We start from the raw sequence: 24,127 nt of genomic DNA, 5'->3' as shown, positions 1-24,127 counted from the left end.
GCACAAATGCTGCGCAGCTAGCGCCATTCGACGGCCAACACCGCGGTTCCTGGTGTGTCCGCTGTGCCGTGCGTGTGATCATTGCTTGTACAGCCCTCTCGCAGTGTCCGGAGCAAGTATGGTGGGTCTGACACACCGGTGTCAATGTGTTCTTTTTTCCAATTCCAGGAGTGTATGTTAAGAATTTATACGAGGGTTGGAACTTTAATAGTGGCAACTATTTATTTGCAGCTCGTATGAAGTTTTACTGACCTTCGAAGTAGTCACCAGCATTGTGTATAACCCGTTGCCAGCGATGTGGAAGTCGTAGGATATTCTTAGCAGTGCCAGTTGCGTTGACAGTTCGAGCGGCGCTGTCTACTGCTCGACAGCCGTTCATTTTTGGAACATAGCCTACGACCAGCTTAGAGACAGAAGTGATCACACTTTCTGCGGGACCTGACCATCATTTTTCAGGACAATGCTCAAGCACGTACAGTGCAAGCTGTTACTGATTTGTTTCACTGAGGGGGCTGCTACGTGCTATTCCACCAGCCGCACTCCCCTGACTCAAGCCCTCTTGAGTTCGATTTCTAAACTGAAGGAAACACTTCACAGAATTCGCTTCAGAACTGCTACAAATTCTTCGGGCAATAGACCGCACCGCTGGAACTGTCAACACAACTGGCACTGCTAAGAGTATCCTGCGAATTCCACATCGCTAGCAGCGGCTTATACGTAATGCTGGTGACTGCTTTGAAGGTCAGTAAAACTTTGAAATACGTATCTATTTTGTACGAGCTGTAAATAAATAGCTACCACTGTTAAAGTTCCAACTCTTGTATACTGAGAATTTCTGGTGTTGTGTTACGGAACATGCTGAAAGTTCAGTGACCTAATAAAATTAAAAATGAAACGTTTCTCTGCAGAATCGGCAAGGAAAGTATTGTGTGGGGAATACCGAACAGCCGTCCGTGGTGGCCGAGCGGTTCTAGGCGCTTCAGTCTGGAGCCGCGTGACCGCTACGGTCGCAGGTTCGAATCCTGCCTCGGGCATGGATGTGTGTGATGTCCTTAGGTTAGTTAGGTTTAAACAGTTCTAAGTTTTAGGGGACTGATGACCACAGATGTGCTCAGAGGCATTTGAACCATTTAAACCATTTTTTTTAACCGAACGAAACGACAGAATGGCAGGACACCTGTGAAAAGTCGAGGCATAATTTTCATGGCACTAGAAGAAAAATTATGACCCCTCACCTCTCAAAATGTCTCTGCTAGCTGTAGAATATCGGGCCTTATCTGTGCATTGTGGTTCTTTTCACAGCCATCGGAGTCACGAGTCTGCTCAAGTGACAAATCGCTTGTCTCAGCAGGAATGCCCGCTGGCGTGTTAATGTGCAATTTGTGTGTAGTAGTGTGGCTTCGCCTTCTGTACTGCAATTAAGCCTCCCGTGAGTTCCTCTATTCTTTATGCAAATAAGAAGACACACACGCTATGTGGCCACATACTTCATAAGGGCCCATTACAGTTGGTTCTGCTGGTGGCAGCTTTCGGTACGAGAGAAATCCATGTCTTACTTCGGGAGCAGAGAATCTGATGATCTGAGCGTCATCAGACGCACTGGTACTGTGAGTTTTAGTTACGCCGGTGACCAGTGAAAGAGCTGCTGTCGTTGCAATCAAAAGGCTAGCTGAAAAATTTCGATCTCCGTGCGGAAGGAAGTATTCTCTGCCCAACAATCAATCATCTCTAATTCAGTTTCCCATGGGTGTCCAACGTTTGTAATTTTCGTTACCCTGCAAAGCCAGATAACTTCATCTTTAACATTATAACTGCACAGGACGTATAGAATACAACACTTTCCTCGCTGATACTTTTTTCAAAACAAACTTTAATCATTGCAATATTTAATTATTAACATAAATTTCGTTAGAGGCTATACGTGTTTGTAGCTTATAGAGTACGATTATTTGTGTTACTGACAATCTATATTCAGTCTCTAAATTTAACTTGTGTGTCTTAGTTCAAAGCGGTTCGGAACTAAAACTGCGTCCTGTAGGATCTGATATTGACTTTTTTTGCGGATACGTCCGCTTCAATTTATCACCTTCATTTCACCGCAGAATGTTTATCTTCTGCAACCGTGGAAAAATTCCACATTTGCGCGTAAAATTCAAATATTTGTACTGCTTTCATCACTGTAGTGTGTAACGTCAAAAGCAAACATACTGGCCCATTGCAGAGAAGGCGGCAGGAAATTCATACCATTTCGCAACAGCGTCATGTACACTACTTGCTGCTACACGTGGCTCATTCTGAGATTCTAATTTCATTTCCAGTCCACCTGATCACGACATAAGGAAGGCATATGTGCACTGAGTGTTATGTTCCCTGCTTGGTGAATTGTTTTTCTTTAACTGCACTGTAAATATTCAGACCAAATATCACCAAGGAAAATTTCAGCAATCTTCTGCAGCGTAAGTGCTGTCGCAAAAATGATTCATTATCCTGAAGATCTAAAGGTGAAAAACTTACGAAATTGTGAAGTATCACGTATTTTTATACTATCTGACTCAAGGGTCAAAATTTGAAATATTATATAGACAGTTGATTGATTACTGAGCAGTATTGAATAATTTTTCAAATAGGAAGGCGACTTATTTTTCTGCGGCAGTCTCAGAGAAGTTGTTGAGGAGATAAACAAGATTATTAGACGATCACTCCGTTCTGGGAACTTTCACTTTTCTGTTTATGCTATTGTTCATCAGCTCTTGCTTCGCCGAAAAATTTAGGGTCACGTAAATACAACATCAGAACGACAAGTAGATATCTCGACTAGCAACCAGACAGTTGGAGTCACACTGGAAGGACAAAGTAATTCAGAAGACGGAAAAATGCTAAAACAATTATTTCGTATGACTTGACAGTGGAAATGACTAACGATCTCCTAATACGTGTCATTGGCATTACTTACTTTCACAGCTGGTAGTCGTGGTGAGGAGCATCATATAGCACTGATGTAGTACGATGTATGGTCACATTAAATGAGGCTATTACGCCATTGTGGGAAAAATTTATCAGCACGCGTGGATAAATTTGCAACACGCTGGCGTTAACGAAAGAGTTTAGTGTCAGTGTTCGTCTGTCTGCATGTGTCGTTAAGAAAAATTCGTAATATACCTGCTGAATTTCAGCCACTTGTTGATGACTGTCCCGGAAAGGGATAAAGAACAATAATTAGCAAATAAAAATCGAGAACTATAACAAGCTTGGGACCGAAGCTGTTATCTTTAAAAACTATAACCCAACAGAAAGTATCTATAACTGCAATAAACGTAGGAGGGTAAGACCAATAATAATTTACGCATAATAGCTGCCACGGAAGATGGCCAGGCAAACAAACAGGAAAAAAAGACTCCCTGGTCGACCTCTTGTTGCTGAAGGAACTAAAGCAGTATGACAGAGATCTACGGTTCGACTTTCGTCTGTTGTTGTTGTTGTTGTCTTCAGTCCTGAGACTGGTTTGATGCAGCTCTCCATGCTACTCTATCCTGTACAAGCTTTTTCATCTCCCAGTACTTACTGCAACCTACATCCTTCTGAATCTGCTTAGTGTATTCATCTCTTGGTCTCCCTCTATGATTTTTACCCTCCACACTGCCCTCCAATGCTAAATTTGTGATCCCTTGATGCCTCAGAACATGTCCTACCAACCGGTCCCTTCTTCTTGTCAAGTTGTGCCACAAACTACTCTTCTCCCCAATTCTATTCAATACCTCCTCACTAGTTATATGATCTACCCATCTAGTCTTCAGCATTCTTCTGTAGCACCGCATTTCGAAAGCTTCTATTCTCTTCTTGTCCAAACTATTTATCGTCAATGTTTCACTTCCATACATGGCTACACTCCATACAAATACTTTCGGGCATAGTGATTTCAGTATAATCTTGGTGCTGTCATTGTGCCTACGTATCCAATGGTGATAAAATACCATGATGGCTCCTTGACGTAACTGATGAATGATAATATCGAGAACATGAACCTCATACGTGTCTAAATTCGTATTCTTAAACAAAATGAAGAAAGAGGCCTATATACTGGACATACCTTCGGCAAAGCTGCACCTATGTGTCGGTCCGTTTTTTAACTGCATTACCATGTATTTACTGGGCCCAGAGTACCAGTCTACGAGTAGGACGTATCTATTCTTCCTTCAGGATAGTGGCAAGTTTAAATAAAATGACAGAGGTGGATAACAATCATACATCCTTCTCTCCAAAATAGACCACAGAGCCTTAGTAATGTTGAAATCTGATGACTGGGGTGCCCAGGGGAGATGCGACAATGCAACCACGTGCGATTAAAGGCATTCCTGGACGATGCGAGCTGGTTGAATAAGGTCATTGTCGTCTTGGGACACAGAATTGTTTTGGGGAACGAAGTTATACCATGGGATGGACCTTATCCGCTAATATGGTCACATAATCATTGTCAATAATGCGACCTTGCAGAATAACCATGGGGACAATGGATAACAAAGATGTGGCTACCCAAATGATCACCAAAGCCTCGCCATGTTTCACTCTTGGGAAGTAGGCTTGCTCATGAGTTAGAAACAGTGTAAAACAAGTCTCATCTGACCAAATGACATTACTCCATTGCTCCATAGCCCAGGTTTTATAACTTGTAGCTCGTTTGCCTGTTCTAGTCATTTGCATCTCTGAGGAGTAGTTTCGGAGTTCCACCTTGCCCTGTACTTACCTGCTTATAAAGCTACCTTCGTGTTGTTGTGGCGCTGGCGGGGTTCACAAGTGCGATACTTGGTTCAGCTGTCGTTCCATTAGGTTTCGTCACAATCCGCTTTAACGACGGTCTGTCACGACCACTCAACACTTACTCTCGTCCGCGTTGTGACTTAGTGGCTGATGTCCTACCACTTTCCCTGCAGGCAGTGTTAATATTTGATACGGTGACTCCCAAAACACGATATTTGGGAGCTTGGATACGGAACACCCACCACATGAGCATCAACAATTTTCCCTGTGTGGCGAAACAAGTGCTGTATCATTTGAGAGTTACAGAGGCGAGCGAAAGTGCCGGGACTGACCCTAGTTCACTGCTAGTACGTCACCACAACGAGTCTGTGCGTGGCACGCAAGTACTGCACCATAATTTAAGAATTAAATTAAAAGTTAAATTTGCTTTTCCAAACTTTGTCAGCATGTGCTTTAGTATAATAATGTTTAAATTGTCAAATCTCAAAGTGATCGGATGAATATTTTCCCTAAATACATCGTTTCAAGAAAAAATAAGTGCCACTAAATAATAAAACTAGGAACCCAAAAATTGGTCATAATGTGCAGATGTATGTCAAAATTAACTGGTACAAGTCTCAACGTGATTAAAGCAATATTTTGTTTGGAATACACGTTTTTAATAAAAAATTGAAGGCGCTAAATATTGTACTTATAAATGCGAAAATTTGTATGAAGCTTCAGTTTAGTATAAAAACATTAATTATGTAACCCCATTGAGCTACCTCTAATAATTTTACAGTAATCTACTGAGACCTAAATTTGGACAAAAAATGTCCTTAATTGTAGTAGATTGAGTATCTGTTATATTAATGCTAGAAAGTTTTGGTTACAGCACGTGATGAAACCTATTAAATAATAGAGCTGTACCAAGTTTTAAGGCCTGGATACAAATAATAACAAATACAAGGTCTCTTAAAGTTCATGTTCTACTGTCAGTTCTGTTCTAAAAATTCTAGGCGGCAGAGTTTAAATGCAGGCGAGCTACAATTTTCCCTGTGATTTTATCCAAGTTAACTACATTCATACAAAAATTACGAAAATTGTAAATTGATTCACAACCGTGTTATATAATATTATGTGTCTGAGAAAGTGGCTGTCTAGAGGCTGCTACCGTCGGCATACAGCGGATAAAAGCAGGTGTTCCCTTGGCCATCCACTGCCCCAAATATAAATACAGCCCGTGAGGCAAGACTAGTCTTCACTTCGCACCCAGCCACCGTACGATCAGTGCAGTCAAACGCTGAAGTACGCGCTGCCTCAGATGACCTCACAACCAGACTGCAACTAAACTCATGTTTTCGGTACAAATAGGAAGTGAAATCATGAGGACTCTACACTATCCTGGATTGCTTAGACTTCGTGGAAGTAACAGTTAGTGCGCCGCACACAAGGTTAATAAATCCGCATGATAAGTGGTGACAGTTATTTTCCACTTTTGTGGCGAGCAATTATTTTCAGTGTCAGAAGACAGGGCGAAAGACAGTTTAATAAGAAGTTACCATAGAGGTCGCCTCTGAACTGCTCACAGTGCTGTTTAGGATAGAGATATTTATTATTAATATTAATGTAATGAATATTACGCCCGCAGCTCGTGGTCTCGCGGTAGCGTTCTCGCTTCCCGAACACAGGGTCCTGGGTTCGATTCCCGGCGGGGTCAGGGATTTTTCCTGCCTCGAGGTGACTGGGTGTTGTTGTGTCGTCTTCATCATCTTCATCATTCATCCCCATTACGGCCGGAGGAAGGCAATGGCAAACCACCTCCTCTAGGACCTTGCCTAGTACGGCGGCGCGGGTCCCCCGCGTCGTTCTCCTGCGCTCTGTAAAGAAGTATGGGACTCATCGTCATCAATGAATATTACAATGGTGTGCGTGTCAAGCCTTACTAAATATATCCATTAGAACTCAAAATATTCATTTATAATCGTAGTCCTGATCCCCCTGAGCAAATAGAGAGTAGAAACATTTCTTTCAGTGGTCTGGACAAGAATGTGGACTTGCAGAGAGGGAGCTATGGTCAGTATGTTCTCCATCGCTTTCTGGCAGACTACAGAAATAGTTTCCAGGCTCTCGTAAAATACAGCGAGCTAAATTCCAACAATTCCAATATTTTCTCCAATTACCTATGATTGATTATTATCATTTATCTCAGAGACGCTGCACTCACAATTACACAGAATACTGTTCTGACCACGAGTGATACTTGCAACGTATTGAATGACATTGCACAGATGCCGTTCGTGGTAAAATACTACACCACAACCTACTGATAATAAACGAAACTGGTAGTAGGACGAGCCAGCCCGAACATTGTGTGTTATTGATTAGTACACTTCGTTGATGGTAAGGCCAAAGAGAACTGTGGCAACCTGACTGATCAAAAACTATATGTGTGTGTCTGGCATCTGGGGGGAAGGGGGGGGGGGGGGCAAATACACTCCTGGAAATGGAAAAAAGAACACATTGACACCGGTGTGTCAGACCCACCATACTTGCTCCGGGCACTGCGAGAGGGCTGTACAAGCAATGATCACACGCACGGCACAGCGGACACACCAGGAACCGCGGTGTTGGCCGTCGAATGGCGCTAGCTGCGCAGCATTTGTGCACCGCCGCCGTCAGTGTCAGCCAGTATGCCGTGGCATACGGAGCTCCATCGCAGTCTTTAACACTGGTAGCATGCCACGCCAGCGTGGACGTGAACCGTATGTGCAGTTCACGGACTTTGAGCGAGGGCGTATAGTGGGCATGCGGGAGGCCGGGTGGACGTACCGCCGAATTGCTCAACACGTGGGGCGTGAGGTCTCTACAGTACATCGATGTTGTCGCCAGTGGTCGGCGGAAGGTGCACGTGCCCGTCGACCTGGGACCGGACCGCAGCGACGCACAGATGCACGCCAAGACCGTAGGATCCTACGCAGTGCCGTAGGGGACCGCACCGCCACTTCCCAGCAAATTAGGGACACTGTTGCTCCTGGGGTATCGGCGAGGACCATTCGCAACCGTCTCCATGAAGCTGGGCTACGGTCCCGCACACCGTTAGGCCGTCTTCCGCTCACGCCCCAACATCGTGCAGCCCGCCTCCAGTGGTGTCGCGACAGGCGTGAATGGAGGGACGAATGGAGACGTGTCGTCTTCAGCGATGAGAGTCGCTTCTGCCTTGGTGCCAATGATGGTCGTATGCGTGTTTGGCGCCGTGCAGGTGAGCGCCACAATCAGGACTGCATACGACCGAGGCACACAGGGCCAACACCCGGCATCATGGTGTGGGGAGCGATCTCCTACACTGGCCGTACACCACTGGTGATCGTCGAGGGGACACTGAATAGTGCACGGTACATCCAAACCGTCATCGAACCCATCGTTCTACCATTCCTAGACCGGCAAGGGAACTTGCTGTTCCAACAGGACAATGCACGTCCGCATGTATCCCGTGCCACCCAACGTGCTCTAGAAGGTGTAAGTCAACTACCCTGGCCAGCAAGATCTCCGGATCTGTCCCCCATTGAGCATGTTTGGGACTGGATGAAGCGTCGTCTCACGCGGTCTGCACGTCCAGCACGAACACTGGTCCAACTGAGGCGCCAGGTGGAAATGGCATGGCAAGCCGTTCCACAGGACTACATCCAGCATCTCTACGATCGTCTCCATGGGAGAATAGCAGCCTGCATTGCTGCGAAAGGTGGATATACACTGTACTAGTGCCGACATTGTGCATGCTCTGTTGCCTGTGTCTATGTGCCTGTGGTTCTGTCAGTGTGATCATGTGATGTATCTGACCCCAGGAATGTGTCAATAAAGTTTCCCCTTCCTGGGACAATGAATTCACGGTGTTCTTATTTCAATTTCCAGGAGTGTAGATGTTAAGAAGTTGTGTTGGTGCATTTCGTAAGGTATCAAAATAAATTCAATAGAAGCTATACTCACAAACATTGATATAGCAGAATGTGATGTAATTGTACAGCTTTGCTGTATTTATGTCGGGCTCCTGAGTGTCAAATAAAGTGTTTAACAGTATTTTTTGACAACTACTAATCACCCAGTTCGTCCCACTTCCCAAAACTCGTGTCTGTTCTCAACTCACAGATAATACTAAACTGCTTTCTTTGCGTTTGTTCAGAACATATACATTAAGTTGAAAAACGTCGTAGAATATCTCTTAATATAGTGTTGGATGTCCCTTTTCCCGCCGTAGTGGAGCAACTGAACATGGCATAGGCTCTAAAAGTCATTGGAATTCTACTGCAGAAATACTGAGTCTTGCTGCCTCTGTAAGAGTCGATAATTCCGAAATTTTTGCCCGATGCAGGATTTTGTGTACGAAGTAACCTCTCGCTTATGTCCCGTAGATATTCAATGAGATTCATGTCGGGCGCACTGGGTGGCAGAAACCATTCGCTTGATTTGTCCGGAATGTTCTTCAAGCCAGTTGTGGTCCAGTGACATGTCGTCCACAAATATTCCATCACTGATTGGTAACATGAAATCCATGGATGAATGCAAATGAATAAAGTAGCCGAAAATAACCATTTATAGTCAATGTTTGCTTCAGCTGGACGACAGGACCCAGCGCATTCCATGTAAACACAGCCAAACCATTATGGAAGCCCCCACAAGCTTGCACAGCACCTGGTTGACAACTTGGGTCCATGGCTTCGCGGAGTCTGCGCCACACTCGAATCCTGCCATCAGCCCTTATCAGCTGAAACCGGAATTCGTCTGACCAGCCCGAAGTATTCCAGTAGTCTAGGGTCCAACCGGTATGGTCACGAGCCCAGGAGAGACGATGTATACGATGTCGTGTTGTCAGCAAAAGACAGCAGCAGTCGTCTGCTGTAATAGTCCATTAACGCCAAATTTCGCCGCACTGTCCTGACGCATACGTTCGTCATATGTCCCACATTGATTTCTGAGGTTACTTCACGCAGTGTTGCTAGTGTATTAGCACTGACAGCTCTACACAAACGCCGCTGCTCGCGGTCGCTAAGTTAAAGCCGCCGTGGTATTTTCCCGGCACTCTCTTGAGACTGTGGATCTCGGAATATTGCATTATTTAACGATATTCAAAATGGAATGTCCCATTCATCTAGCTTCAAGTATCATTCCCAAGTTTAACTCCAGTCGTGCTGCGATAATAACGTCGGAAACCTTTTCACATGTATCTCCAGAGTAAAAATGATAGCTTTACCAAAAGTATTGCCTTTTATACCTTGTGTTTGCGATACTACCGCCATGTGTATATGGTGATTATCACTATCGTCTGACTATTTGTCACTTCAGTGTAAGATTTTATAACTAACCAAACATAAATAATGGAGACGTATTTTAGCTTATATAATGAATTTATACTACCAATACGTTATCATAGACACGAACAACGTATTCAGCCACTTAGAAGTTCACCGTCTCCATAAAAATATATCTAAAGCTTCAAACAACATGTGGAACAGGTGCTGCACCACACTCATCTTCGGAAAGAGTAAGTACCAAATTCCTGCCCAGCTGTTATGATTTACGGTAGTCTTTGTCGCTTATTTGAATCTGTGAATGTTTTCTTAAGCAAAATCGTCACTGTTTTCTGCAACATGCGCGTTCAATTTCAGACTGACATCCGTCGTACTGGTGTTACACTCAAGCCTTCCACTGTTTCTAAATTTTCTTTTGGTCAATTGTTGCTTTCAAATTTTATAGAAATGACTTATTAGAATCCTGTCTTCATCAGTCATAAAATGAATACAGATATCATGCATACTACGTCCAACCTTGTAATGGCAAGCTGTACTTTCTCCCTGTAAACTTCAGTTTGACTCTCATTACTATTTATATGATGTTCTATTCTTATGATTTTGGGCATCAATTTTTTAAAGTCACAAAAAACATTTTTCCACTCATCTTTTGGATTATTTTTCCTGTATTTCTTTTTGTAACTGCCAAATATTTAATTCTAGCATTTCTACAACATGGCTGTCATCAGTGATTTCGAGTTTTCATAATTTCTTCCCTAAGTATAACTTAAATCTGTTCACCCCTGATGTCTAACTATAACATTAATAATTCCTGTTAAAATATGCATTACGATTGCTATCTGTAAGAGAAGAGTTTATAATTCCCCATCAGATCGAAGAGAAAATTGCTATGTAAAATATAGGTATTTCATAAAATGGCAGTCCTGAGTTCGTCATGTATAAAATATAACCAGAGGATAGTTCACTCTGAGAAGCTAGAAACTGGCAGTAGAAGATATCAAAGTAACATACTTTAATGTTTTTATTTTCATCCTGTTTACTTGGTTATACAAGAATTAATGTAAAAATTAGTGAATAGACTGTTAGTCCTTTTGGCTGAAGAATTCCGTGGCACTTCAGGTACTTTATACTTGTTTCTAAACAGTTGATTCTTGAGAAGAGGAAGGTGTGTCATTTATATTTGACATTACTGAAGCCGATATTTAAGCTGTCATTCGAGGTGATGGGAATTTCTGTGGTACAGAAAAGGCTTCGAACATGAATATCTTTCACTTGAAAGATTGCAGGGCACTCTCACTTTTGATTCGATGTTATTCCACTTCATGTTCTTAGGGAAGATGATCTTTATTATGATTTGCCTCGACACATCATGATGAAATGGTGAGTAATAGTTAATGCTCTTTCTTGCATGCCCTAGGGAAGGAATAACGGTAAACTTTACCTGCGTTCAAAGGAACGGGGTGCCGATTTAGACGACTGCAGTAAAAGCGCGGCGACTGTGGGCCGAAGGAAGCGTGTTTTTTCTGTGGCACACGGGTGGAAACATTTCCGGACGGCCGAGTTCCGCAGTCTCATTGTGCAGACACGTTGGGTTTCGCCAGTTGGTCTGCATCCACGTCCAGGTAGACTGACTAGTGCCGGGAAGTCGCCACTGCAATGGCCAGCGCATTGCAGACTAACAATGAAGCAGAGTATGGACCCTTCTTAGGCAGGAAGCCAACGAGACAACTGTGAGCATTCTGAGAATTTCCGTGGGACAAGTCACTGGCGCCCAGACGTCCAGACTCTGTTACAAAACATATTTGTGAAAGCACGAGGCTTTTAGCATGTTTATGGCCATTCTTTGGAAACTTCTAAATGGACACAACAGGGGAGATGACAAGCTTTTTATGGAGGGGTGTGGTTCCATCCTGGTCATGTTGTTAGCAAAAGACATGTCGTAAACACGTGGGAAAGAGGCCACGAAGCTGAATCTTTTTTTCTCTTTCTCCCAATTATCTTTAAAGTCTCTGATTGGTCAATAATCGGTGCTTACAGAACAAGGGGCGTCTCACTGCTTCGAATGATGTGCCCCAGCTCATGATTGGCTTGTTCTCCAAAATGGTTCAAATGGCTCCAAATGGCTCTGAGCACTATGGGACTTAACGTCTAGGGTCATCAGTCCCCCAGAACTTAGAACTACTTAAACCTAACTAACCTAAGGACATCACACACATCCATGCGCGAGGCAGGATTCGAACCTGCGACCGTAGCGGTCGCGCGCTTCCAGACTGAAGCGCCTAGAACCGCTCGGCCACCCCGGCCGGCTGGCTTGTTCTAAAGTGGGGGAAGTCTAAGACGTAAATGGCATTTTGCTACTGAGCTGAGGAGGAAAGCGGACAGAAAGAGAAAATCACTCTCGTACTGGTGCTTCCCTAGTAAAGAACTGCAGGTCTCTACCTAAATGGTGAGACCTGTGTCCTTTGCTAGTGTGCCACTTAGAGCCTGTGCCAGTCACCTTCTGAACCATCACAGGTACTGCTTCTATCATCATGCACACAAGTGATGCGTGGGTGTACTTATTTGTCTTGAGTCAGCCATCTAAACATTTGACATATTCAGTCAAACGTAGTCGTACTACGGAGTCAAATTGGTTTGGCAGACCACCAAACGGGTCCACCCGCACACTGGAATCCACCGGGGTTTCAGAGGCTCGTAGGGAAGTACCTGCAATCCGAATGAACCGAACGCGAGACCTCGTACTCGCATTCTTCGGGCGCGCGCCATTAATACCAGATTGCAGCCGCCCATGACTACAGTCACCGAACGCATCGTGGTGTGCCACCCTGACCAACAGGAGGGTAAAGTATTCGCTGCTATGGCGTAGGGCTCCAGTATATGTTCCTCAGCCCCCTGTGCTTTCGAACCATATCTTCCTTTCTTGGGAATAGTGGAGTATAGATGCTTGATGGTGGAGTACATTTTGTGCCATAACCCGGATTCACATGTATGAAGTCAGATAAAGTGATTAGTGTTCCGGTTAGTGTCGTGTGTCGATCCCCAGCTGAACACTTTGTCCACCACAGTCCCCATGTTAGTGAAAGCATTTGTCAAATAAAAATGTTTTTGTGATGTTTCTTTAGTCATTTTTGTTGCCTTGTGATGTTAAAGATGAACAAATCTATTGTCATTTAGATCACAACTTATCCCTGTGTTCTGATTAACAGTTACTTGCCATTCTAATTAAAGTCCTTATTTTAAAAGAAAGTAGTCAACTGGGTAACGAAATCCAAGGTCTCTAGAGCTTCCCAATCGACTGTGGTGATGTGCCTGCGAAGTGGGATTGTAAAGTAACAACCACAGATAATTGAAGACGGCCGCAGGTTTGAATCCAGCCTCGGGCATGGATGTGTGTGATGTCCTTACGTTAGTTAGGTTTAATTAGTTCTAAGTTCTAGGCGACTGATAACCTCAGAAGTTAAGTCGCATGGTGGTCAGAGCGATTTGAACCATAATCGAAGACGACGCCTTGCCTAGGGGTGGTTATGATCTTCCAACGTTATAATGGATTCTTTGATGTAGTTCGAAACAAGACTGTAGCCATATACCCAGTAATGTAATGCTGTCTCCGATCATGATGCACAGTTAGGATAAATAATATAGTGCCTTACAGTATTGATATTCACTAGTGAAAATCAGCGAGAGTAATTAATCACTCCAGACCAAATGTTTTTAAAACTAGAAGAGATGACCTGGGATGAAATTTGTAATGAACCAAATGCTGACATATAATTTTATCTATTCTATGACAAATTCATATCATTATTTGAAAGCAGCTTTCTGTATAAGCTAATAAGAAAGGACATTAAGCAACCACACAAAAAACTGTGGATCAATAGAGGGATTAAGGTTTCACATAAAAGGAAGAGGGGGACGTATCTGTAGGACAGAACAATTTGAAATCATGCATTAGCAGCACGCTACGAATTCTACTCAAAATTACTAAGAAAAGTTAGTAAAATCCAGAATAAATCACATTATTTTAGAAGTCAGTAATCCGACATAGACTTAAAGCCTTATGGAATGTAGTGAAACGAGCGACAGTACAACCAGCCACAGATGAGGATAAGATCACTACTGGACTGAAAGGAAGTGCTATTCATGATGAGTCGCAGGTAGCAAATATATTTAATATCCATTTCTTAAATATAGTAGAAATCATAGGGACAAACAGTTCAAGAGAAAAATCGCTGCAATATGCACAAAAACCAACTCTCAGAGAATTAAGTCTGATGAATGTATCTCCAACTTCTTCTTCAGAAACTAAGAAAATTAAACATTCTCTCAAAAATTATTTGGTTTTGGTGGTATTTCCAAAACAATAGTGAAGATTTCTTACCGTATAACAAGCCCTGTCTTATCTGAAATATGTAATGCATCAATATCCGAGAACGAGTAACTGAAACATGCTATTGTTAAAACCTTTATAAGAAAGCTGATAACAGAGTGTCAAGCATACCAACGCTAGTAAAGCCCCTGGGCCTGATGGCATTCAAAACCGTGTCCTCCAGGAGTTCACGGATAGAGCCGTATAATACCTTACACACATAACGAATGACATCCTAAAACACCAACACTTCCCCGACTATAGGAAGGCGGCCAAGGTCCTGATGTTCAGGAAGCCAGTGGAAGACCACTCCCTCCCACAAAATTACCTACCCATCAGTCTGCTGTGCTCGCTCAGCAAGATTGTTGAGGAGGCAACGTCAAAACGCATCACCAGGCACTGCATCGCCAAGAGAAACGCTGGACAGTGAAGGGGGAGGCGTGTTCATAGCGATAAGAAGTGCAATAGTATCGAAGGAAATTGACGGAGATCCGAAATGTGAAATAATTTGGGTGAAGGTCACGGTTAAATCAGTCTCAGACATGGTAATTGGATGTCTCTGTAGGCCCCCTGGCTCAGCAGCTGTTGTCGCTGAGCTCCTGAAGGATAATTTGGAAAATATTTCGAGTAGATTTCCCCACCATGTTATAGTTCTGGGTGGAGATTTTAATTAGCCGGATATAGACTGGGAGACTCAAACGTTCATAACGGGTGGCAGGGACAAAGAATCTAGTGAAATTTTTTTAAGTGATTTATCTGAAAACTACCTTGAGCAGTTAAACAGAGAACCGACTCGTGGCGATAACATATTAGACCTTCTGGTGACAAACAGACCCGAACTATTTGAAACAGTTAAGGCTGAACAGGGAATCAGCGTTCATAAAGCGGTTACTGCATCGATGATTTCAGCCGTAAATAGAAATATTAAAAAAGGTAGGAAGATTTTTCTGTTTAGCAAAAGTGACAAAAAGCAGATTACAGAGTACCTGACGGCCCAACACAAAAGTTTTGTCTCCAGTACAGATAGTGTTGAGGATGAGTGGACAAAGTTCAAAACCATCGTACAATATGCGTTAGATGAGTATGTGCCAAGCAAGATCGTAAGAGATGGAAAAGAGCCACCGTGGTACAACAACCGAGTTAGAAAACTGCTGCATAAGCAAAGGGAACTTCGCAGCAAACATAAACATAGCCAAAACCTTGCAGACAAACAAAAATTACTCGAAGCGAAATGTAGTGTGAGGAGGGCTGTGCGAGAGGCGTTTAATGAATTCGAAAGTAAAGTTCTATGTACTGACTTGGCAGAAAATCCTAAGATATTTTGGTCTTATGTCAAAGCGCTAGGTGGATCACAACAAAATGTCCAGACACTCTGTGACCAAAATGGTACTGAAAAAGAGGATGGCAGAATAAAGGCCGAAATACTAAATGTGTTTTTCCAAAGCTCTTTCACAGAGGAAGACTGCACTGTAGTTCCTTCTCTAGATTGTCGCACAGATGACAACATGGTATATATCGAAATAGACGACAGAGGGTTAGAGAAACAATTAAAATCGCTCAAAAGACGAAAGGCCGCTGGACAAAGTACGCGAAAGAATTTGCCCCCCTTCTTGCAGCGGTGTATCGTAGATCTCTAGAAGAGCGTAGCGTTCCAAAAGATTGGAAAAGGGCACAGGTCATCCCCGTTTTCAAGAAGGGACGTCGAACAGATGTGCAGAACTATAGACCTGAATCTCTAACGTCGATCAGTTGTAAAATTTTGGAACACGTATTACGTTCGAGTATAATGACTTTTCTGGAGACTAGAAATCTACTCTGTAGGAATCAGCATGGGTTTCGAAAAAGACGGTCGTGTGAAAACCCAGCTCGCGCTATTCGTCCACGAGACTCAGAGGGCCATAGACACGGGTTCACAGGTAGATGCCGTGTTTCTTGACTTCCGGAAGGCGTTCGATACAGTTCCCCACAGTCGTTTAATGAACAAAGTAAGAGCATATGGACTATCAGACCAATTGTGTGGTTGGATTGAAGAGTTCATAGATAACAGAACGCAGAATGTCATTCTCAATGGAGAGAAGTCTTCCGAAGTAGGAGTGATTCCAGGCGTACCGCAGGGGAGTGTCGTAGGACCGTTGCCATTCACAATACACATAAATGACCTTGTGGATGACATCGGAAGTTCACTGAGGCTTTTGCGGATGATGCTGTGGTATATCGAGAGGTTGTAACATTGGAAAATTGTACTGAAATGCAGGAGGATCTGCAGCGAATTGACGCATGGTGCAGAGAATGGCAATTGAATCTCAATGTAGGCAATTGTAATGTGCTGCGAATACATAGAACGATAGATCCCTTATCATTTAGCTACAATATAGCAGGTCAGCAACTGGAAGCAGTTAATTGCATAAATTATCTGGAAGTACGCATTAGGAGTGATTTAAAATGGAATGATCATATAAAGTTGATCGTTGGTAAAGCAGATGCCAGACCGAGATTCATTGGAAGAATCCAAAGGAAATGCAATCCGAAAACAAAGGAAGTAGGTTACAGTGCGCTTGTTCGCCCACTGCTTGAATACTGCTCAGCAGTGTGGGATCCGTACCAGATAGGGTTGATAGAAGAGATAGAGACGATCCAACGGAGAGCAGCGCGAAAGCGTTACGGAGATGATAGATAAACTCCAGCGGAAGACTCTGCAGGAGAGACGCTCAATAGCTCGGTACAGGCTTTTGTTGGAGTTTCGAGAACATACCTTCACCGAAGAGTCAAGCAGTATATTGCTAGCTCCTACGTATATCTCGCGAAGAGGCCATGAGGATAAAATCAGAGAGATTAGAGCCCACACATAAGCATACCGACAATCCTTCTTTCCACGAACAATACGAGACTGGAATAGAAGGGAGAACCGATAGAGGTACTCACGGTACCCTCCGCCACCCACCGTCAGGTGGCTTGCGGAGTATGGATGTAGATGTAGATGTAGACACCCTAAGACCGGAGCAATTCGGCTTTAGGAATCACCACTCGACAACGCAACAACTCCTCCACGTAGTCGAACATATAACACACGGCTAAAACATGAATAAAGCCACAGGGGCCGTGTTCCTGGACATCGAGAAAGCTTTCGACCGTCTCTGGCACAACGGCCTTTTAAACAAAGCGAGGCTGCTTTCCGAGACGGACTCGTACGTCTCATACATTCATATCTCACGAACAGATGTTTCAACACTGATGTGTAGGTCAAACAATCAAAACGTCATGGTATCCAAGCTGGAGTACCCCAGGGAAGCATACTAGGGCCCATCTTGTTCAACCTGTACACAGCAACACAAAATTCGACGTTAGCCATCTACGCGGATGACACAGTCATCCTTGCGCAAGTCTGGAAACTGTCGAACATTAATTCACCAATAGAGACGGTACTAGGCATGGCCGAGCCTTGGTTGGAAAGATGGCGTATTAAAGTAAACGTCGACAAGTGTAAAGCAGTTCTGTTTACACGCAAACCGAAACTATTGCGCAAACATCAACACAGTAAACAGATAACATTACATACACGCCCAATACGTTTCCTAGAGAAAGTCAGATATTTCGGTGTCTGGCTGGACCGGAAACTTACATGGGGGGACCACATCGAATACGTTACCAACTGAGCGCAACAGAGGCTCAGACAACTCTACCCAATACTAAACAGGGAAAGCACACTGAATAGGATGGTGTTGAGGTCCATATACATGACAGTGATTAGACCACTGATGACGAACGGAGCTCCCGTCTGGGGATATGCAGCTCATACACGGTGGCGCAGCATGAAGATCATACAGAACAAAGTGCTACGAATCATTAGCAACGCTCCACGCTACACACGCACCGTGGATCTTCACAAAGAATACCGCTTTGAAACCCTCAAGGAAGTTTTCAAAAAACACGCCACACGACTATACAGGAACTCGAGACACTCGAACAATCCTTTCATCCTTACTTTGGGAAAATACGTTCACAAGCACAAATGGTTCAAATGGCTCTGAGCACTATGGGACTCAACATCTTAGGTCATAAGTCCCCTAGAGCTTAGAACTACTTAAACTTAACTAACCTAAGGACATCACACACACCCATGTCCGAGGCAGGATTCGAACCTGCGACCGTAGCAGTCGCGCGGTTCCGGACTGCAGCGCCAGAACCGCACAGCCACCGCGGCCGGCTGACAAGCACAGGTAGAAGCATAAGCAGCCAAAGACACTACTAGCTAGGGCATAACCATCTATGGCAAGCTAACTTACACCAACAAGCGACAAACGTCGGCAAGCCCCTGCATATCAGCAACGCTGACTGGAAATTACCAGCTGCTATTAGAGCCGACAAACAGGCGACGACAGAGAAACCGATGAACTCGCTCACAAACAAATCGCCAATGTCACCCAAAAAAAATGCATTTGACATATGACTTATCGGACACAAAAACAACGATAAACCTAACTGTTGCAGGTTGCTGACGCTGATCGAGAGTTCAACACCGGCACCCAGCGGCAGCCGCCGAGCAACAGCACCGCACAACGTCAAAGGAATCGACATTCATGATACCCACTACTAACAAAAGCCTATCCAGGCAGTAAGACATCCGCTAATGTTCTTACCGCCCGACCCAACTATCGCAGAGGTTTTATCCCTTGGCACTTTTTTTCCTCTGCCCTTCAAACGGCTACCCTTCGTTCGACTTCGACCCAATCTGTATCCAGATGAGAGTGTATTAATAGTTAACGTTAACCAGACGTACGCAAACATCGCAGTAACCACATCCTGCGATACCTGACTCTAGTGAAATCTAACCCTTATGCAGAGATGGCAGCAGACATTTCAGTTGGCCATCATGCCGTTGTGGGCGTGGAGAGGCTCCACCTCTATTAAAAAAAAAGAGATGTCAACAGCTGTCGACCACTTTCACTACTAATGTAGTTTTCCAATATTTTTTGAGAAGACGTTCTAGAGTATTATACCACATAAGCTACAATAATATTATCTACAATAGTAAATTACAGTTTGGATTTCAGAGGTGGTATTCTACTGAGGACGCCTTTTACATGTTCAGTAACCCAATTTCACAACAATTAAATAACAAAATAGCACCTGTTGGTATTTTCTGCTACCTATCTAAGATGTCTGACTGTGTGAATCACAATATTCTCCTAGATAAAACGAGATTTTATGGGCTTGAGAGTACAGCGAACCAATTAAGAATATCATATATAACCAAAAGAATGCATAAAGCTCTACATAATAATTCAGCCAATGTAATCAGGGGACGTTCTTTTAAGTGAGGAGGAATCACGATGGGATTCCCTGAGGCTCTATCTTAGTTCTGCCGTTGTTCTTTGTATAGGTAAACAATCATAAGCATCTATCTAAAACACAAAATAGTTGAATTAGTTCTTTTTGCAGGTGATACTAACATTTCAAACAATACAATTACAAATACAGCAACAGAAGAAATGGTAAACAGTGTTCTTAATAGTGGCGTTGACTGGTTTTTGTGAATGGTCTCACTCTCAGTGTTAAAAAGACACGACACATTCATGTTAGCACATCTAGAGGTACTACGTCAATGATAAGTGTAATAAATGGTGAGGAAATAATAAACAGGGAGGAAGTCTTAGCTGTCCATATTGGTGAGAATTTAGATAGGAGTAAGGACAGTTTTAAACTCCAATGACAAATTTGTTCAGCCACATTTTCACTCAGAATCATAATAAATCTTGGAGAGAGATAAGATAATAAGTAAGGATACTTCCAATATTTTCATTCAGTTATGTCATACGGAAAAATGTTTTGGGGTAGTTCATCGTTGACAAAGGAAGTCTTCATTACTCTTTTCATTCAGTTATATCATATGGAATAATGGTCTGGGGTAACTCATCATTAACATAGCCTTCATTGCTGAAACATGTACTGTAAGAGTGATGTATGACACTCAAACAAGATTATCTGTTTAAGGAGTTACGTATTTGGCTACTGCTTCAGAGTAAATATATTCACTCATGAAATTTGTTGTAAATAGTTCACTGCAGTTTTCCAATGGAAGAATGATGTTCACAATTACGGCCCCACAAGAAAAAAACAAGATTCTGTACGGAACATTAATTTTTTATATAACAACAAGGGCTGCACAATACTGCTCCAAAGTTTTTGTTTACTTACCCACTGATATAAAATGTACGAGAAAAGTAAAATTTGAAATTAAACTGAAAAAATTTTTCCCTTACAATTGTTTCTGGTCCGTATAAAAAGAATAATTTCTGATGTGAATATAAAATGACTCTTTCCAAGTCATTACGATTTCAGGCAAAAATGATTTAACTAACTAACTACCAATTATCACGTTCCTTGGGCTTTTCGCATCGTATTTCAGCCAGAGAACGGACAGCTGAAATGGTCAGTGAAACCTATACGCATCATTCAGCCTCGGGATGTATTCGGCTGTAGCTTACTCGGTAAGCTACGGCAGATCATTTATTCCGCTGACATTAGCTGACCGGCAGAATTTGAACGAAGCAAGATTTTCGTTTCAGCTCAGCGGGAAATCTACCGTAACGATACGGACGGGTATCTCGTCTTTCCACGTCATTAGAGCCCAGGAACCGTGGAACAGCATCCAAACCGCGATACTATCTCGTCTATACATCACTGAGCTGTGTGTGATATGGTGAGCTGAGGCACGTGAAGAGGTATGAATCTATGATACTGTATGCCACATCGCCCAAAAAATGCTAGTGATTCATCTGTCAACGAGTAACAAACTGCTCAGAAGACTCTTGTAAAATTCTCAAAAAATCCAGAAGAAAAAGGGAAAAAGAAAGAAACTGATCGGTACAGTTTTGTTTATTTCTGATGTCACTTTGTAACGAAGATGAAAATTTTTCTTAATACCCACGTGCGAATAACATAACAAGAAGGTAATAAAACACTACAGACAGGGATATTCGATTACTTACAAAGGAAAACACACGCCCTTCTATGTTCGCATCGTCTAATTGCGACTCCATTGACGCTTTAGCCACGTGACCGAAAGGGAAAGGAAAAACATTAATATAAAGTGACCTGTAGTACACGAAAACCTTAAAGAAGATCTCAGTTTGGTAGTAGATATGTTCCCCAGTCATCTACGTCTACACTTTGTGGTGCGTTGAGAAGGATGTCTGCGATACTGTTATCAGTTTCTTCCCTCCCTGTTCTGCTCGAAAATGGTCCGTTGCAAAGAACAACTGTCGATCGAGTCCCATGAAAGTTATAATTCCCCAAATTTTCTCGTCGCGGTTACTTCCCAGACATACGTGGAAGGAAGTGAAGTCCAGTGGTTTCGCTCATCCCTGACGTCTAGTCAGTTATGCGTCATGTTCCGCACCATGAAGTCACAATGGAGCAAGTAGTATCAGGCGTCCCCTAGGTTTCGGTACTACATCTTAACCCTTTACATTGTACGTAAATGATGCATTGAATATCGTCTCAGTTATGTGATTGGATTCGTGATTTCCTGTCAGTGAGGCCACAGTTCGTGGTAATGGACGGAATATCATCGAGAAAAACAGAAGTGATTTCTGGCGTTCCCCAAGGTAGTGTTACAGGTCCTTTGCTGTTTCTTATCTATATAAACGATTTGGGAGACTATTTGAGCAGCGCTCTTACGTTGTTTGCAGATGACGCAGTCGTATATCGGCTAATAAAGTCATCAGAAGATCAAAACAAATTGTAAAACGATTTAGAAAAGATATCTGTATGGTGCGAAAATTGGTAGTTGATCCTAAATAACGATAAGTGTGAGGTCATCCTCATGAATGCTAAAAGGAATCCATTAAACTTCGGTTACACTATAAATCAGTCAAATCCAAACGCCGTTAATTAAACTAAATACCTAGGAATTATAATTACGAACAATTTAAATTTGACGGAGGACGTGGAAAATGTTATGGGGAAGGCTATTCAAAGACTGCGTTTTATTGACAGGACACTTAGAAAATGTAACAGATATACTTGTCCGTCCTCTTTTAGAATACTACTGACCGGTGTGGGATCCTTACCAGACAGTATTGACGGAGTACATCGAAAAAGTTCAAAGAAGGGCAGCACATTTTCTATTATCGCGAAATAGGGGACAGAGTGTCACTGAAATGATACAGGATTTGAGAAGGACATAATTAAAACAAAGGCGTTTTTCGTTGCGACGGAATCTCCTCACGAAATTCCAATATAGAAAGGGTCACCATGATAACATAAAGGAAATCAGATCTCGTATGGAAAGATATAGGTGTTCCTTCTTTCCGCGCGCCATACAAGATTTGAATAATAGAGAATTCTGAAGGTTGTTCGATGAACCCTCTGCCAGGCACTTAAATGTGATTTCAGAGTACCTACGTACATGTAGATGTAGATGTGGACGTCATCAGTTGTATCCTATTGCAAGTACCGCATGTACGCTGATTCACTCCAATTGTATCTAAGTGCAGAACCAGTATACCTGAAGACAGATATCGAGAATCCCAGTATCGACCTGTGCGCACTATCAAAATCGGCGCAGGACATAGGAGTGAAGCTCAAATCATCGAAAACTCAAGGGGTACTGGATGGTCATTCTAGCCCGGAGTATCGAGAACCCCTGCCTCCTTAATCCTAAATGAGACAAATATCTTTTCTGCATGAGTAGAGTCTACGTATAATAACAGATGAAAATTTAAATTAGACTGGAAACGTAATTGCAATGTGCAAGAAAGCTTCAGCTTCTCTCCATGCCCTACAAATATATAAAAGCTGTTCCCTTCTGACCTGAAAAAGAAACCTTGTACAAACACTTAACTTCCAAGGTTATTGATTACAGCGATGTTATCCTGTAAGGCCTTTCCCAGGAATGCTCACGTCGCTTATATGTGGTTATGAAGTCCTCTGTTCGTTATATTTGTGATGTACGAGTCTTTGCTCATATTTCACCATCACGGCTGTCCTCCTGTGTGCAGATGAGCGCAGAGATTTCCATACCCTCTACTTTTCTACTGTATTATCAACGAACACCGTCCCTCAAATCCTCCTCGACCTTAACGCTATCATCTGAACAACATGGCAAAGACAGCCGCTCCCACCAGAGCAAACTCCATGCTGTCCAGCTCCATTGTTCAGCCACTTTCTCTAAGTCCTTCGCAGTAGCAGGAACTCAGCTCAAGAATAACCTCCAGCGTTATACTGCAGAAACAGTTAACTTCTCCACATTCAGAAGACAGCTAACGACATATCCACCAAAACAGCAATAAGGATTACCACTGTCCTTGCAAGCACTTGTTACCCCTGTACGAGTACATCATTTTTCCCAACCTGATCTTCCTCCTTTCCCAATATTCTTGTGTTGTCTCCTTAAAATTCATTTCCCCAGAATTCGCTATATCATAAACATGTACCTTGTAAACTATAATTTTTTCCCTATCTACCATTAATCATTATTGTTATTATTGTCACTATTATTATTACTATTATTATTACAATTATCACTACTAGTGGCAGCAGCTGCAGTAGTACGGATACTGTCAGCATTAATTTTGATAGTTCACAGTCAGCATTATTTACTCATATTGCCACTTCAGACACCTGAATTATTTTAATACGTTTTCCATATTAAAATTCTTAGGAAACTATGATGTAAACAAGGTGTGTATGAAACGCTGTACCGAAGAAAGAGAGGGCC

This window comes from Schistocerca piceifrons, chromosome 2 (genome assembly GCF_021461385.2).
Source record: "Schistocerca piceifrons isolate TAMUIC-IGC-003096 chromosome 2, iqSchPice1.1, whole genome shotgun sequence".
Taxonomy (NCBI): Eukaryota; Metazoa; Arthropoda; class Insecta; order Orthoptera; family Acrididae; genus Schistocerca; species Schistocerca piceifrons.
Note: the sequence above shows the minus strand (reverse complement) of the source record.